This window comes from Chiloscyllium punctatum, chromosome 32 (genome assembly GCF_047496795.1).
Source record: "Chiloscyllium punctatum isolate Juve2018m chromosome 32, sChiPun1.3, whole genome shotgun sequence".
In the NCBI taxonomy this organism is placed as follows: domain Eukaryota; kingdom Metazoa; phylum Chordata; class Chondrichthyes; order Orectolobiformes; family Hemiscylliidae; genus Chiloscyllium; species Chiloscyllium punctatum.
The window spans coordinates 37678924-37695867 of record NC_092770.1 but is presented as its reverse complement, the minus strand read 5'-3'; the positions used below and the strand labels follow the sequence as shown (position 1 = coordinate 37695867).

The following is a 16944-nucleotide window of genomic DNA, read 5'->3' as shown; positions in this document are numbered from 1 at the left end:
AAAGGTGGAAAAATTCCTTCGACCTGATCAGGTATACCTTAGAATTCTGTAGGAAGCTAGAGAAGTGATTGCTGGGCCCATCGCTGAGATATATGTATCATCAATAGCCACAGGTGAGGTGCTGGAATAGTAAAGGTCGGCTAACATTGTGCCACTGTTTAAGAAAGGTGGTAAGGAAAGCCAGTGAGCCTGACATCAGTGGTGGACAAGTTGTTGGAGGGAATCCTGAGGGACAGGATTTATACCTATTTGGAAAGGCAAGGACTGATTAGGGATAGTCAGCATGGTTTCATGCATGGGAAATCGTGTCTCACTAACTTGATTGAGTTTTTTTGAAGAAGTAACTAAGAGGATTGATGGAGGCAGAGCAGTGGATGCGATCTATGTGGACAAGGTTTGTCATGGAAGACTGTTTACCAAGGTTAGATCTCATGGAATACAGGGAGAACTAGCCATTTAGCTACAGAACTGCCTCAAAGGTAGAAGACAGAAGGTGGTGGTAGAGGGTTGTTTTTCAGACTGGAGGCCTGTGCACAATGGAGTGCCACAAGGATTGGTGCTAGGTCCACTACTTTTCGTCATTTATTTAAATGATTTGGAAGTGAGCATAAGAGATATAGTAAGTTAGTTTGCAGATGACACTAAAATTGGAGGTGTAGTGGACAGCGAAGAAGGTTACCTCAGATTACAATGGGATCTTGATCAGATGGGCAAATGGACTGAGAAGTGTCAATGGAGTTTAATTTAGATAACTGGGAGGTGCTGCATTTTGGGAAAGCAAATCTTAGCAGGACTTACACACTTAATGATAATGTCCGAGGGAGTGTTGCTGAACAAAGAGACCTTGGAGTGCAGGCTCATAGCTCCTTGAAAGTGAAGTTGCAGATAGATAGGATAGTGAAGAAGGCGTTTAGTATGCTTTCCTTTATTGGTCAGAGTATTGAATACTAGAGTTGGGAGGTCATGTTGCAGCTGTACAGGACATTGGTTCAGCCAGTGTCGGAATATTGCGTGCAATTCTGGTCCCCTTCCTATCGAAAAGATGTTGTGAAACTTGAAAGGCTTCAGAAAAGATTTACAAGGATTTTTCCAGGGTTGGAGAATTTGAGCTGTAGGAAGATGTTGGATAGGCTGGGGCTGTTTTCCCTGGAGCGTCAGAGGCTGAGGGGTGACCTTATATAGGTTTATAAAATCATGAGGGGCATGGATAGGGTAAATAGCCAAAGTCTTTTCCCTGGGGTGAGTGAGTCCAGAACTAGAGGGCATAAGTTTAGGGTGAGAGGGGAAAGATATAAAAGAGACCTATGGGACATCCTTTTCACACAGAGGGTGGTACGTGTATGGAATGAGCTGCCAGAGGAAGTGGTGGAGGCTAGTACAATTGCAACATTTAAAAGGCATTTGGATGGGTATATGAATAGGGAGGGTTTGGAGGGATATGGGCCAGGTTCTGGCAGGTGGGACTAGATTGGGTTGGTATATCTGGTCGGCATGGACAAATTGGACTGAAGGGTCTGTTTCCGTGCTGTACATCTCTATGACTCTATGTGTGGTTTGTAGAAGACCATTTCAAAAGCCTTTGTGTGTATAAGTGTTTCCTTGCATCACCCAAAAATAATAATATACAAATTAGGTGTGGGAGTTGGCCATTCAAACCCATTGCTATTTAATAAGTTCATAGCGGAGATTCAAGATGGCAGCGGTCTGAGTTGTCTGCTGTGCTGGGCTCTGTGCCATACCCCTGGCAAGGTGGACCTTTACCCCCACCCCCCACCCCCGCCTCATCAACCATCCCGAGGAGAAACAAAATTGTTAATATAAACTTATTGAATATCTGGAGCTGTTAAAATTGTGGTTTAATAAAACCAGGATGGAAGCAAAACGGAAAGGGGCCTAAAGGAGTTCAGCAGGAAGGGCACTCCCCTACTGCATTGGGGGTGCCTGCAGCTATTGCTCAAACTCCTGGGGTGGCCCCATTGGATTTAATGGGGTAGCAGCAGTTACTCTCGGAGTTTGGCAAACTCCAAGAAGAGATTGAAGCAGCATGGAACCACTATCTGCCATGCTGAAAAAGCATGAGCAGGAAATTCAAATGTTGGACCGAAGAGAATAGGCAGCGGAGGAGAGGACCGCGGCATCGGAGACTGTGGCAGAGGTCTCGGGAAGAAGGATCCGAACTCTGGAAGATCGGGTTCGGGTCCTTCAGGAGCAAGTGGACGACCTGGAAAATAAAAATAGAAGAAAAAACTTACGCTTATGAGTCTTCTGGAACTCGAGGAAGGCAAAGACCTTGTTGGTTTCATGGAGAAGTGGCTCCCGAAGTTCCTGGGACTGGTGTTGGAGTTGGGCCTGTTGAGTGTGGACCGGGCCCACTGGATCGCAATGTGCATTCTGGGTCAGATCCACACTCCCATACGGTCCTAGTGCGACACCTGCATTATGAAGAAAAACAGTTAGTGATTGAAACCGCAAGAAGGCTGGGAAGAGATTCACAGGCTTTAATGTACGAAGTCTCAAGAATAATGTTTTTTCAGGACTTCTCAGGAGCCCTAATTAAGAAGAGAAGGGTGTTTAGTGAAGGTCAGACAAAATGACATTCAATATTCCTTGAGGTACCCGGCCATGTTGCATTTCGTTCATGGAGGGATATAATTTTGATTCTGCAAAAAAGGCAAAGGACTTTGTGAATTCTCTGAATTAAAGGACTAGGGTCATGATGGGGGGGAAGGGACATCGTTACAGACAATGGTACGGGTTTTTATTTATTTTTTATTGCCCCTTCGTTTCTCCTTTCTCCCCTTTTTTTGTGGTTATTGGCTTTATACATACTGCCTTGCTGTAAAACCAGAATTATTTTGTATATCCGTTGGTTGGGTATTGTCTGGGGTTTTTTCTTACTGCTGTCCTTTTATTTTTGGATTGGGGGTGGCTATACATTGTGGTTAAGATGTGTGCGGGGGGAAATGGGCATCCATTGTTAACTCACAATGTAAATTACAGGTTTTCTTCATTTGTGAATTGCCTGGGGCTAGGGCACGGCCTCAGGAGAGGGAGTTGGGATGGTTGCAAGGATTGGGAGGAGTGCCCTCTATGACCAAGGGGGGAGATCTCTATTGAATTGGGGGTTATTTGGGTGTTTGCTCAAGTTATATGTAGTGATTCGTTTTTTAGTTGTAGTTTTTATAGAAGTCATTTTTAGACTTAATAGAGGTAATGTCTTTGTCGCTCGCCGCATCTCAGATAATCTTCCTCCTCTTCGGAAACCATGGGCTGCCCTGGACGACCATGGCTGGTGATCTGTTCTGGTGATGCACCTGAAATGTAAAAGGGAGCCATTCCCTTATTAAAAGAAAGAAGGTGCTGTCAAGCCTTAGGAAGGAAAGGGTGGACATCGCCTGGCTGCAAGAGACGCATTTAACTGATAAGGAACAACTGAAACTGCAGCTGGGGGGTTATGACAGGATATTCTTCCCCTCCTTTAGCTCTAAGAGTAGAGGAGTGGCTATACTGGTAAAAAGGAACCTCCCTTTCCAGGTAATTGAGCAAATTAAGGATGAACATGGACGGTTTATCATTCTTAAAGCTTTAATACTTGGAGAAGAGTATGGCATTCTGAATGAGTATTGTCCCCTGGCGCACCCTCTTAAATTTCTAATTGATGCAGTTGCTAAATTAGTGAGTCTTGGAGTGCGCCACATGATCATCAGAGGGGATTTTAATTGCCTAATAGATCCCGAGGTTGACAGGGTGCCAAGGCTCAGCAGGTATGCCCGCGCAAACTAAGCAGTTGATGGACTTGAGTCAAGAGTTGGGATTAGTGGATGTGTGGAGGCACCTCTGTCCTAATGGAAGAGACTTTACTTCCTATTCCAGTGTAAGAGATCAATCATTTAAAATGTGGTGAAGGCCTGGAGGATAATGAGGCAAGACGAGGGCAATTGGCTCAGTGGCTCAGTGGTGAGCACTGCGGCCTCCCAGTGCCAGGGACCCGGGTTTGATTCCCACCTTGGACGACTGTGTGGTGTTTGCACATTCTTCCCTCTTGTGGGTTTCCTCCAGGTGCTCCGGTTTCCTCCCACAATCCAAAGATGTACAGGTCAGGTGAATTGGCCATGCTAAATTGCCCATAGTGTTAGGTGTGTTAGTCAGGGGTAAATATAGGATAGGGGAATGGGTCTGCGTGGGTTACTCTTCGGAGGGTCGGTGTTGACTTGTTGGGCTGAAGGATCTGCTTCCATACTGTAGGGAATCTAATATAAAAGATCTTGCCATTTACCCTGTTGGTGGGAGCCCAAGGATTTAAACCTGGGGCATTGGACTCCAGCTTTAAGTTATGAGAGGATAAGGGAATCTCCTGTCTGGGAGATTTATTCGAGGGGGAGGTCTTGATGTCATTTAGCCAGCTAAGTTGGAAGTATGGATTGTCTAAAGGACAATTTCTGGTACTTTCAGATAAGACCATGCTTCTGGATCAGTTTTACAAGTCAGAAGTGGACGGATGCTCTTTCAGTTAGTACTTTGTATCATTTACAGAAAGGACGTGCCTTAGGGGGCGTGGAGGGACTCTGTACAATGTGGAATCAAGACCTAGGAGAGGATGTCTCAATGGGGATATGGGAAGGTATATAGGAAAATGTGAGGAAAATTTCAGTATGTAACCGAGCGCAGGCCATGCAATTGAAGATTTTACACAGGGCTCATATGGCGCCAGAGAGGCTAGCTAAGCTCAAGAGAGGAACATCATCAAGGTGTCACAAATGTAAAATTAGTCTAGGCACTCTTACAGACTGCTGCTGGTCAAGTTGTAAGATTCAGAGATGCAGGAATTCTATAATAAGGGAGTTGAAGGACATCCTGGAGATCGAAGTTAAAGTGGATTTGGTATTTCTTTTTCTGGAGTTGCCAAATTATACCCTCTCTGGGGGATCACGGGAAGAGATTGTGTAACATTCTTACCCACTGTGCAAGGAAGAACATTTTAATGAGTTGGAAAAACCCCCAGGTCTTATGTGGTGGCTGGTGATCGAGCATCTCCCCCAAACTACCTCACAAATATGGTGCACCACAAATGGAGCAGTTTTACAAGACGTGACCCTTTTTACTTTATATTGACGCAGACTTATCAGCAATATTAATTAGAGCTGTGGTATAGCCGCGGGAATCAGTATGGGTGCCCGTGGGGCCCTGGGAGGGGGAGGCTGGGGGAAAGGAATATGGGTATAATGACCGGTGCTCCCGGGGATAGGAGCTTCAGTGGAGGTGTGATGAGTGAAATAGAATAAAGTTGTGAGATATAATTTAATTTAATTTAACTGAACTCAGTTTAATTTAATTTGTTTGTATTAGTTTTAGTAGATAAGTCTGTTCTAGTAGAATAGTAGGTAGTTCATTATTAATAGTATCATGATATGACATTGTTGTACTGCCTCTATCTTTCTGTATTTTTATGTATATAGATGTTTTTACAAAGATTTTAAAATGTTTTCTAATAAAAATATTTATTAAAAAAAAGTTCATAGCTCATCTGACAACTCCATATGCTCACATGCACTTGCTAACCTTTCATCCCATTGCTTGTTAAGAATTTATCTACTTCATGTATCATTCTCGTAAATCTGTGGTGCACTCTTTTCAGTACCAATATGCTATTCCCAAGGTGTGCTAGAATATTCTCCTTACAATGTTCTGGATCAGCTAATCAGGATTTTACATTGCTGAAGCATGACTTCTATTCTAGTCCTTAAGAGTATAAAAGTTGCAATTCCATTTGTCTTTTTGATTATTTCCAGGACTTGCATTTGCCTACATTGAAATCCATTTGCCTCAGTTTTATTCATTCAGTTAATGTATTAAAATTTCTTGGTAATATTCTGCTTCCATCTACACTGCTTTCAGTGCCAACTAGTTTTACCAGTTAGTTTTTCTGCAATCCTAATGCCCTCAGGTGCTACAAAGATACAACTTGAAGGTGCAAGATCAAAAATTGGAATGTTTTTCTACAACATCTGTCCACAGGAAACCCTTGAAAAATATGTAAATTGAAACATTTCATTAGTTTGTACTTGGCAAGAGATAGAAACAGTAGAACCTGATATTAAAATTGCTGTTCAGAATCTTTATTAAAAAGTATTCCTTGCACTTTATTTCCTCTTATTATGTTATATTTTTCATGTCTACTTTGATAATTTTAAGGTCAGCGTCTCTGATTTCCTGTTTACAGGAAATGTTACAACTAAGTTACACTTTTAAATTTTAAGATATCAGTGGAAAAATATTTAAATTTCTCCTTGAGGACTTTCCTGAGTATAGTCATCTAGACAATTATAATACAGATAATAAAAATGGAATGTAATCTGTCTCAGGCATTGATGTTGTCATTGATAAAAACAGGTTTCTCAAATGTAGGTGTCACAAAAGGCAGCTTTTTATTACAGAACATTGTTTCTTTTCTGAATCAAAACCTGAATAAACATTCAACTCCTCACAGCAATAACTTTGAAGTTGTCAAAAATGAAATGTTACTGATGCTAAATTATTAATTTTTTTGACAATTTATTTTGTCACCTTTTTGTTTCTTTTTAATTCATGCACAAATACAAACATGTCAAGTATTTCTGTGGTTCCATCCTAACTGTGTAACAATTAAGATTACACTATTGTAAGTATATAATTTTATATGTGTGTGTATATTGGTCTGCTGCACTTGATAGAAGTCTTTCTGGAGACTGTTTCAAGGCTTTTTTTTACAACTTATTGTTGTACGTTGTTCTGTATTTGATACTGTTGCCTAGTCTAAAAATAAACACTGTACTTTAAACCTGCAATAAATACCAACTAACTTCATTTAAATGACAAATAATATTGCTTTACATTCTTTTGTGGTTACAATGTGATATTGCAAGGCTGTAGAGAAACACCCTTTCTGTTATTAATGGTTGGTTAGCTTGGATGGCTAGTGTACAGTTCAGAATGACACTAACAAAATGGATTAAATTCCCATTCCAGCTGAAGTACTCTTGGGACCCATCTCCCCACCCTGCCATTGAGTGTAGAAGGCAATAATAAACCAGTACTGACAAAAACTGCCAAGAAAACAGCTAAGTATGAAGCATCAATAGATAATGAGCCAAGGACCTAACTTCGGGCAGAGAACTCATATTTATTAAAGGTATGTGCCTTTTTGGTTCGATTGTTCATTCAAAAAATGTTTTTTTTTGGTGGATTTTTAAAAAATGATTTATTTCACCTGATATAACAGGATATATCACCATTGTTATTTTAATAAGGTAGATTTTTCTCCATCTGTCCTTGCTACAATTCACATATTGACTTTCTTATGGATTTAAGATTCCAAGGATGACTCTTAGTACTTCACCTGTTTGTTGTATAGCAGCTCTGTTTTATTCCCTTTGTTGAACCAGATTCACTTTTGTCAAATGTTGCATGAGCATCCAGTTTGAAATGAACTTATTCAGGCTGGACTAGGAGTCAAACCCGAAGCCTTCCGATATTGAAATAAAACAGGAGATGCTGGTTACACATTAGATAAATCAATAACTGTAAAAAAAAAGGGTTTTACAGACATTCAGATGTGTGACCAGTCATCAATATTCATCATAGTATGCACTTTATGGAGAGCAAATAACCTCACATGTCAATTCTGTGAAAACGTTAGAGTTGAATGGCAAAGTTTAAATAGTCATAAGCTTTGAAAGTCTCTTAGTGTCTGCAGCAGCAACAATCAAAGCAGACACTGATTTACAATTTTCCCTGTAGTTAGTAGTTGGTATACATAGTCAAATTGCAGGAAATATAAGAGATTATCAGATCTGCCATGTAATGTATAATACAATATGCAACACCATTTCTTGGGCAGTTGAAGTTTCACAGATTTTTTTTTGTGGCATCAACAATCAAGAATTTGTTTTGGACATTAACATACAAAGAAAGCAAAGGGTAGGAATAAATGGAACATTTTTATGTTGGCAGATTGCAGTCAATGGCTGCAAAGATCAATACTGAGTGTCTCAGTTATTTAAAATCTATATTAATGACTGAAGTTAGCCATGATGTAGACATGCTAGTGTTAGACTATGGTGTACAAGTCAAATCACACAACATCAGGTTATAGTCTCAACAAATTTATTTAAAATCACAAGCTTTCAGAGCACTGCTCCTTCGTCAGGTGAAGTGGAAGGAGGGTCACAGGCACAGAATATATAGGTGGAGAGATAATGCAGGATAATTCCGGGTAGCTACTAATATTAACAGATAAGTCCAAATAGTGTGAGGAGACTGTAGAAATGTTACTGATCTGTCGATATTCTTAACCACCTGGAATTATCTTGCCATTATCTCTCTGCTTATATATTCTGTACGCCTCCCTCCACTTCACCTGACAACACTCTGAAAGCTAGTGATTTTAAATAAATCCTTTCGACTATAACCTGGTGTCATGTGATTGTTGACTTCATTGAAGTTAGCTGACGATCCATAGTATTATAGCAATGTAAACTAAGTAGGATACAACATGACTAGAAAAGTCTATAAACAGGCTAAATGTGTGCACAACAGATGGCAGCTAAAGTATAGTGTGTGAGGTTATCCAATTTGTTAATAGACTTTTTAAAGGCATGTTTTTTTTTAAAAGTGAGACGTTTAAACTTTGATGTAAATAAGGTCTTGTTTGTTCGTGTGGTTATTAGACACGAATAAGTGTGCTTGTTTAGCAAGTGCTGCCCAATTACAAATCACATTCAACACTACACTAACACCAAATTTAAGATAATCAGATCAAATAATCTGTTCATGTAGCATTGACTGAGGATTACCCTCAAAGAGCACTGGGAAAAATTCACTAACCTCTTTGTCCAAAGAATTTTGAATTAAAGTCATTTCTTTATTTTGGAATTTTTGGATTATACAATGATGTTGCAATGTCTAATCACAAGTGCGTAAACTGGAAAATACTGTTGATCTGTTTTAAATATTTAAAATTAACAGTAACACCTTATAAAGCAGCAATAAAATAGGTTTTCTTGTACAATTATTGCATATTCCATGTTTCTGCTTCTAAAATACTATACTAAAATGATGATTATGTCATGCACTGGTTCATTTCACCAATAGTTGGAAGAGACATAGAAGAAAAGGGTTGATATCAACACCAACCAAGTGCATCTAATTCTGGATTCTGTATTTCATTTTGTATGTGTTTGATACAGTTGGGCTCATTAATGTTGATGGGGCATGCATATTGAACTTTCCAACTTTGCCAAACCTATATTGCAATGTCATTTGTTTCTTGTATTTTGGCTGTTCCTTTGTTAATTTATTTTGAATCCTGTGAACATATATTGTGCCTTACAAAATGCTGTTGGTCTAGAAAACAAGTGATCTCTGTGGTAATCTGCTCCTCAGGAAAATTATCACCATCTTAACTTTGTCACTATTCAAAACATTGATCTATTAAACTACATCAGTTATCTCTGAATAAGCTACATGTTAGAAAACTGAAGCATCATCATAACAATTCAGGCATGTCACAATGTCTTCCTCATCTAATCAATGTCTACATCACTTTGGATTCACATGACATAACACAAGAGAAGATCACAACTTACACAATGCATAGTTCTCTGACTGATGGAGTTCCATGCATTTACAAAACATCAAATAGCATCTTTGATGCCAAAGTTGTTCCTATATTGACTTTTCATTGTTTTGTTAGTACCCTGTCCATTGGCTGAATTAAAAATATGCACCTTAAGGTAGAGAAGACCGTGTCAGCATGTAATTGTTTTACAAGGTGAGCTGAAAAATTGACAAAAAGGAAGTACAGTCTTGCAGTCAACAACCAACCCAACCTTTTGATAGTAAGCAAAATCCTTGGAGACAAAACAATTATGGAACCAGTTACTCATGACATTTGTGTGATTCATGCATGTCTGGGGGTGTTGTAAAGCACAGGCATAATTTTCATCCCTTTTGCAGCATTAGGCTTAAGACTTCTACCAACAACCAAGAGATTATGCTTCCTTTAAATTTTTTGCAACTGTGTACCACCTTCTCCACTACAAGTCCATACCATATCAAACACCTCCAGAAAACACCCATCCAGTCTGCATTATATAGTTGTTCAAGACTAGATTCCTCATCATTACTGAACTTTGAACATTTGGTTACATAACATTTGACAACCTCTTAGCCAAAGTTTGTTCATCAGTAGCAGGCAGAGGGTCAGGTAGAAGTGTTTGGTCCTGAAAGACTAAGGGACTTGCAACAGCAATACAAGATGATAAAAGATATATATGCGGATGCGTACTCTGAAAAGGAAGCAGAACATATTCTTTATTATCTGAAAGATAAAAAGGTTATTATCTGAAAGATTGAATCCTAAGGCAGAAATGGAGACCATGGCAGGTTACTGCAGAGGAGAACTGGGCCGAAGTGCACCAGATTGTGTTGCTGGTAGCATACAGACTGGAGGTGGTTAGCACATGAACTACCTGTAGGAAGTCACCTAGGGGTACGAAAGATTCCGGCTAAGGTACAAAAACATTTTTATTGGCCTGGAATACACAACAATGTGGTTACCTTTTGCCATACATGTTATACATGCCAAATGGTAGGTAAGTCACAGGTGGTAATAAAACCAGCATCTTTGTTGCCAATTCCCACATTTGAAGGACCTTGCATGTGGATTATAAGCGATTGTGTAGGTCCCCTCCCGAGAACTAAAAGTGAGAACCAGTATTTGTTAAACATAATGGATGTGTCCACTGGATTTCAGGAGGCAATTCCATTACGGAATATCAAAGCAAAAAAGGTGGTAGAGGAGTTAGTAGCTTTCTTCACATGGTGTGGACTAGTCGGACCAAGGGTCAAATTTTACTGCTCGGCTGTTTAGGGAGGTTATGGATAGCTTAGGTATACAGCACTTTCTAAAGCTCCCAGTGTGTATCATCCTGAATCCTAGGGAGCTTTAGAAAGGTGGCATCAGACCTTGAAGACCATGTTGAAAGCATACTGTCAGGACTACCGAAAAGATTGGGATCAAGGTAGCCCATTCGTATTGTTTGCCATTAGAGATGCCCCAAACAAATCTACTCAGTTCATTCCCTTTGAGTTAATATTCGGTCATGAAGTGAGTGGCCCTTTGAAATTAATTTCAGAAAAATTGACAGCACCAAAGTCAGAGATCTCACACTTAGATTATGTATCGGAGGTGAGGGAGAGACTAAATTGAGTGGGTCAGTTAGCTAAACAGCACCTAAAGAAGGCACAGTGTAGAATGAAGCAGGTGGTAGATAAAAGCTCTGAGACTCTGACATTTTCCCGAGGGGATGATGTGTTAGTACTGTTACCAGTGATACAAGATCCCTTCAAAGCCAGGTTTATGTGGTCCCCATCAAATTAAGAAGAATTTGAGTCAGGTGAACTACTTAGTAAAGATGCCAGATAGGAAAAAAAAGCTATTGAGTATGTCATGTTGAAACTGTATTATGCTAGAGAGAAAGAACTGGAGAAACAGGTGTTAGTTACTGCCCCGCAGAACGAAGAATCAAATCCGGATGATATGGATTTTGAAGTGCCTCAAAATAGATTAAAAAATGAAGAAGCCCCTGAGGAGTAGGATAGGTTAGTAAGCTAGGCAGAGGCGGGTACTGCAGATGCTGGAGATTAGGTTAGTAAGCTGTCTGTCTCAGGAGCGTAGAACGCAGTTGAATGATTTGTTACTGCAGTATAAGGACATATGTAAGACTCAGGTGGGGAGGACTAATGCTATTGTACATGAAATAGACGTAGGGAATACTGCTCTAATAAAACAACACCCCTATTGGCTTAATCCTTTCAAAGCCGGACAGGTCCAGGTGGAAGTGGAGGCCATGCTTAACGAGACATCATCAAACCAAGCCAGAGCGAGTGGAGTTCGCCAACCATCTTAGTTCCCAAACCGGACGGGACTCAACTATTCTGCGTGGATTATCGGAAGGTCAACACCGTTACAAAATCGGACTCATATCCAATTCCTAGATTGGAGGACTGTATTGAGAAAGTCGGACAAGCCAGTTACGTCACCAAGTTGGACTTAATGTGTGGTTACTGGCAGGTACCTTTATCAGAGATGGCAAAAGAAATTTCTGCATTTGTAACCCCAAATGGGCTATATCAGTTTAAAGTTATGCCCTTTGGAATGAAGAACACACCCACCACATTCCAAAGACTCATGAACAGAGTTGTGGCTGGGTTAACAAACTGTGCAATCTATTTGGACGATGTAATGATCTTTAGTAAGTCCTGGAGAGATCACATGGTACCATTGGCAGAGCTCTTTGAATGACTACGAGAAGCAAAACTGGTGATAAACTTAAATAAAATGGAATTCACGAAAGCAGAGGTGACGTTCTTGAGACATAACAACAGAAGGTTGACCCTATGGAACGCAAAGACGAAGGCCATCGAGGAATTTCCACAACCAACTTCGAAGAAAGAGATGCTTTGATTCTTAGGACTCAGCGGATTCTATTGGAATACTGGATTAGTGGTGCTGGAAGAGCACAGTAGTTCAGGCAGCATCCAACGAGCAGCGAAATCGACGTCCTGAACTGCTGTGCTCTTCCAGCACCACTAATCCAGTATTTGGTTTCCAGCATCTGCAGTTATTGTTTTTACCTCGTGGATTCTATTGGAAGTTTGTTCCCAACTTCAGCAGTGTCGTGGCACCGTTAACTGATTTGCTGAAGAAGAATACAAAGGTTTCGGTGGACAAAACAATACCAGGAGGCATTCGACCATTTGAAAGCCATATTAACTGCTAAACTAGTTTGAGCTATACCAAGCTTTTCAAAACCTTTTAAAGTTGCCATCGATGCTAGTGATATAGGAGTTGGAGCTGTACTCCTACAGGAAGATGAGGATGGGTATGAACTGCCAGTTGGTTACTTTACGAAGAAGATCAACATCCACCAGAGAAATACTCCACAATCGAAAAGGAACTATTGAGTTTTGTACTGGCCTTATAACATTTTAATGTGTATGTCATGAACAATGTGTTGGAGACGGTTGTGTAGACGGATCACAATCTACTTGCATTCTTAGAACACTTTAAAGACAAGAACGTGAGACTATTTCTTGGAGTCCTATGTTACAGACTTTTAACTTAAAAATCATACATGTGGCAGGTCAGAAGAATGTAATCGCAGATGTGTTATCGCAGATTTAACTGATAGATTTTAGATGAAATTTGTCTTTATTTAATGTTATACATACAGGTATAGAAGTTAAGGTGAACTTATATTCAAGTTATCTGTATGTTAGGGTAATGTGTTTAAAAAGTAGAGAAATAAAAAATGAAGCCATCTTTTCATTGTGATGGTACTTTTTTTTCAGGGGGAGGTGTTATGAAGACGTGGGGTGTACTGTACCTTTAAGAATGTTAAAAGCAACAGAACTACCTGTCAGAACCAAGTGTTATGAAAAAAAGATACAATGTAACATGTGCTCCAGCTACTGGGGCAGCTAAGGTAGTCAGTTGCCTGGAAATGACAAAACAGATTCAAATTAAGCCTATCAGTTTAAATTATACCCCCCAAAATACCAAACTCCAATTCAGTTTGAATTTAGTATATTGACAATCTTAAAAGCCAAATGACCCAATCTGATGCTTTGGGGATATAAGACTGGGGAAAAATGAACAGTTGCGAGGAGAACTGCCAAGCCAGCATCTGCACACTGCGCAGAAAAACAGCTCTCTTAAAAGGTACCTTTATTAAAGTTTGGGAGAAGATTTGTAGCTCGGGTGCTCGTTGTTGTGGTTCTGTTCGCCGAGCTGGGAATTTGTCTTGCAAACGTTTCGTCCCCTGTCTAGGTGACATCCTCAGTGCTTGGGTGCCTCCTGTGAAGCGCTTCTGTGCTGTTTCCTCCGGCATTTATAGTGGCCTGTCTCTGCCGCTTCCGGTTGTCAGTTCGAGCTGTCCGCTGTAGTGGCCGGTATATTGGGTCCAGGTCGATGTGTTTGTTCGACAAACACATCGACCTGGACCCAATATACCGGCCACTACAGCGGACAGCTCGAACTGACAACCGGAAGCGGCAGAGACAGGCCACTATAAATGCCGGAGGAAACAGCACAGAAGCGCTTCACAGGAGGCACCCAAGCACTGAGGATGTCACCTAGACAGGGGACGAAACGTTTGCAAGACAAATTCCCAGCTCGGCGAACAGAACCACAACAGGTACCTTTATCGATAAGTAACCTGTGAAGCAGTATCCCCAAGGAGAAGGAAAGAAGACTGAAATACAGAGAAGAACGAAATCTGCCCGGTTTTGAGATAAGAAGTTTTTTTCTATAAATCTTAATTGGGAAGCTTTCTTGGACTAGTATCGTAGAGGGGAAAGTAAAAGATAGGTTAGAGCAAGGTAAATAGTTGTTAGTTAATTATTCTCTGTTATACTTTAAGAAATAAAATTGTTAATTTTTACTTTATATAGTCCTTGGCCTCTTGAACTTTTATAGATTACTGCCTGGGATAAATCTTTTCTGTGTTGCAGAAGAGTTTACCCCGTGTTGTAACATAAGGGAGGTGGTTAGCTCTGATATTCAAGGACGGCATCAGGGCAGTGCTGAGAGATGATATAGGTTCTATAGAGAATAAGGTTGAATCCGTTTGGGTGGAAATTAGAAATTCTAAGAAGAAAAAGACACTGATAGGCCGCCAAATAATATCACATTGGGGCAGGCAATAAACGAAGAAATAACTAATGCCTTTAAAAATGGTACGGCAATTATCATGCGGGATTTTAATCTACCAATGTAGATTGGTCGAACCAGCTTGGTCAGGGTAGCCTTGAGGAGGGGTTAGTTGAGTGTATCTGTGATAGTTTTCTTGAACAGTGTGTAATGGAACCGACAAGGGAACAAGCTATCCTAGATCTGGTCCTGTGTAATGTGACAGGAATAATTTATGACCTCATTGTTAGAGATCCTCTTGAAAGAAGCAATCACAGTATGGTTGAATTTGGAATACAGATGGAGAGTGTGAAAATAAAATCCCATACCACGGTCATACAAGGGAGACTATGATTGAATGAGGGAGGACTTGGCTAATGTAGACTGGAAACAAAGATTTTATGGTGGGACAGTTGTTGAGCTGTGGAGGACTTTCAAAGCAATTTTTCAAAGTGCTCAGCAAAAGTATATCCCATGGAAAAAGAATGACTGTAAGTTCAGGGGTAATCTGCCATAGATGTCTAAGGAAATAAAGGAGGCTATCAAAATGAAAGAGAAAGCATACACAGTGGCCAAAAACAACAAGAAACTAGAAGATTGGGAAAACTTTAAAGGTCAACAGAAAGCCACAAAAAAGAGCTATAAAGAAAAGTAAGAAAGAACTTGAGAAAAAAAAACTATCACAGACTATAAAGACAGATAGCAAGGTTCCTATAAATATATAAAACAAAAAAGAGTGGGTAAAGTAAACATTGGTCCTTTAGAGGATGAGAAGGGACATTTAGTTATTGGATATGATGAAATGGCCGAGGCATTAAACAGGTATTTTGCATTGGTCTTCACAGTGGAGGATAGTAATAACTTGCCAAAAATTGACAAAGAGACAAAGGCAGGTGAGGACCTGGAAACAATCCTTATTATGTAAGAAGCAGTGTTGGGCAAGCTAATGGAGCTAAGGATAGACAGGTCTCCTGGCCCTGATGGAATGCATCACAGGGTACTAAAAGAGATGGTGGGGGAAATAGCAAGTGCACTGGTGGTAATTTCCCAAACTTCACTGGACTCTGGGGCAGTTCCCGCAGATTGGAAAATAGCAAATGTGATGCCATTGTTTAAAAAGGGAAGTAGACTAAAGATGGGGAATTATAGACTGGTTAGCTAGTGGGGAAGATGGTTGAGTCTATTATCAAGGAAAAAAATAACAAGGCATCTAGACAGAAATTGTCCCGTTGGGCAAACGCAGCATGAAGGACAGGTCATGAAGGACAGGTCATGCTTAACAAATCTTTTGGAATTCTATGAAGACATTACAAGCAAGGTGGACAACAGGGACCCAGTGGATGTGGTGAACCTAGATTTCCAAAGGCTTTCAACGAGTAAAGTATTAGCATGAATAGAAGATTGGTTGACTAACAGAAGGCAAAGAGTGGTGATAAATGAGTGCTATTCTGGTTGGCAATCAGTAACTAATGCTGTGCTTCAGGGATGTGTTGGGACCACAATTATTCACAATGTATATAAATGATTTGGAGTTGGAGACCTTGTGTAATGTGTCAAAGTTTGCAGATGACACTAAGATGAGTGGCACAGCAAAGTGTGCAGAGGACTGTGAAACTTTGCAGGCAAACATAGATACTTGAAGCAAGTGGGCAAAGGTCTGGCAGATGGAATATAATGTTCATGAGTGTGAGGTCATCCATTTTGATAAAAGTAACAGTAAAAAGGATTATTACTTGAATGGAAAAAAGTTGCAGCATGCTGCTTTGCAGAGGGACCAGGGGTCCTTGTGAATGAATCACAGACGGTTGGTCTGCAGGTATAACAAGTAATTGGGAAGGCAAATAGAACTTTGTCCTTCATTGCTGAAGGGATTGAGTTTAAAAGCAGGGAGGTTATGTTGCAGCTGTATAAGGTGCTGGCGAGGCCACACCTGGAGTACTGCGTGCAGTTTTGGTGTCTTGATAAATGATGTACTGGCACTAGAGAGGGTGCAGAGGTGGTTCACTAGGTTGATTCTGGAGTTGAGAGAGTTGGCTTATGAGGAGAGGCTGAGTAGACTGGGATTTTAGTCATTGGAATTTATAAGAATGAGGGGGGATTCTTCTAGAAACATATAAAATGATGAAGGGAATAGATAAAATAGAAGTACAGAGGATGTTTCCACTGGCAGGTGAAACTAGGACAAGAGGGCATAGCCTGAAAATTAGGGGGAG

At 40.3% G+C, this 16944-nt stretch overlaps 1 protein-coding gene across 1 annotated transcript in view; it reads left to right on the top strand.

Annotated features, from left to right (window-relative positions):
- Window positions 1-16944, top strand: part of dnajb9a (DnaJ heat shock protein family (Hsp40) member B9a) — a 36583-nt gene that overhangs the window by 1479 nt on the left and 18160 nt on the right. The window contains exon 2 of the mRNA XM_072552105.1: window positions 7006-7168. The gene's annotated coding sequence lies outside the window, so the exon portion shown is untranslated. The remainder of the gene's footprint in view (window positions 1-7005; window positions 7169-16944) is intronic.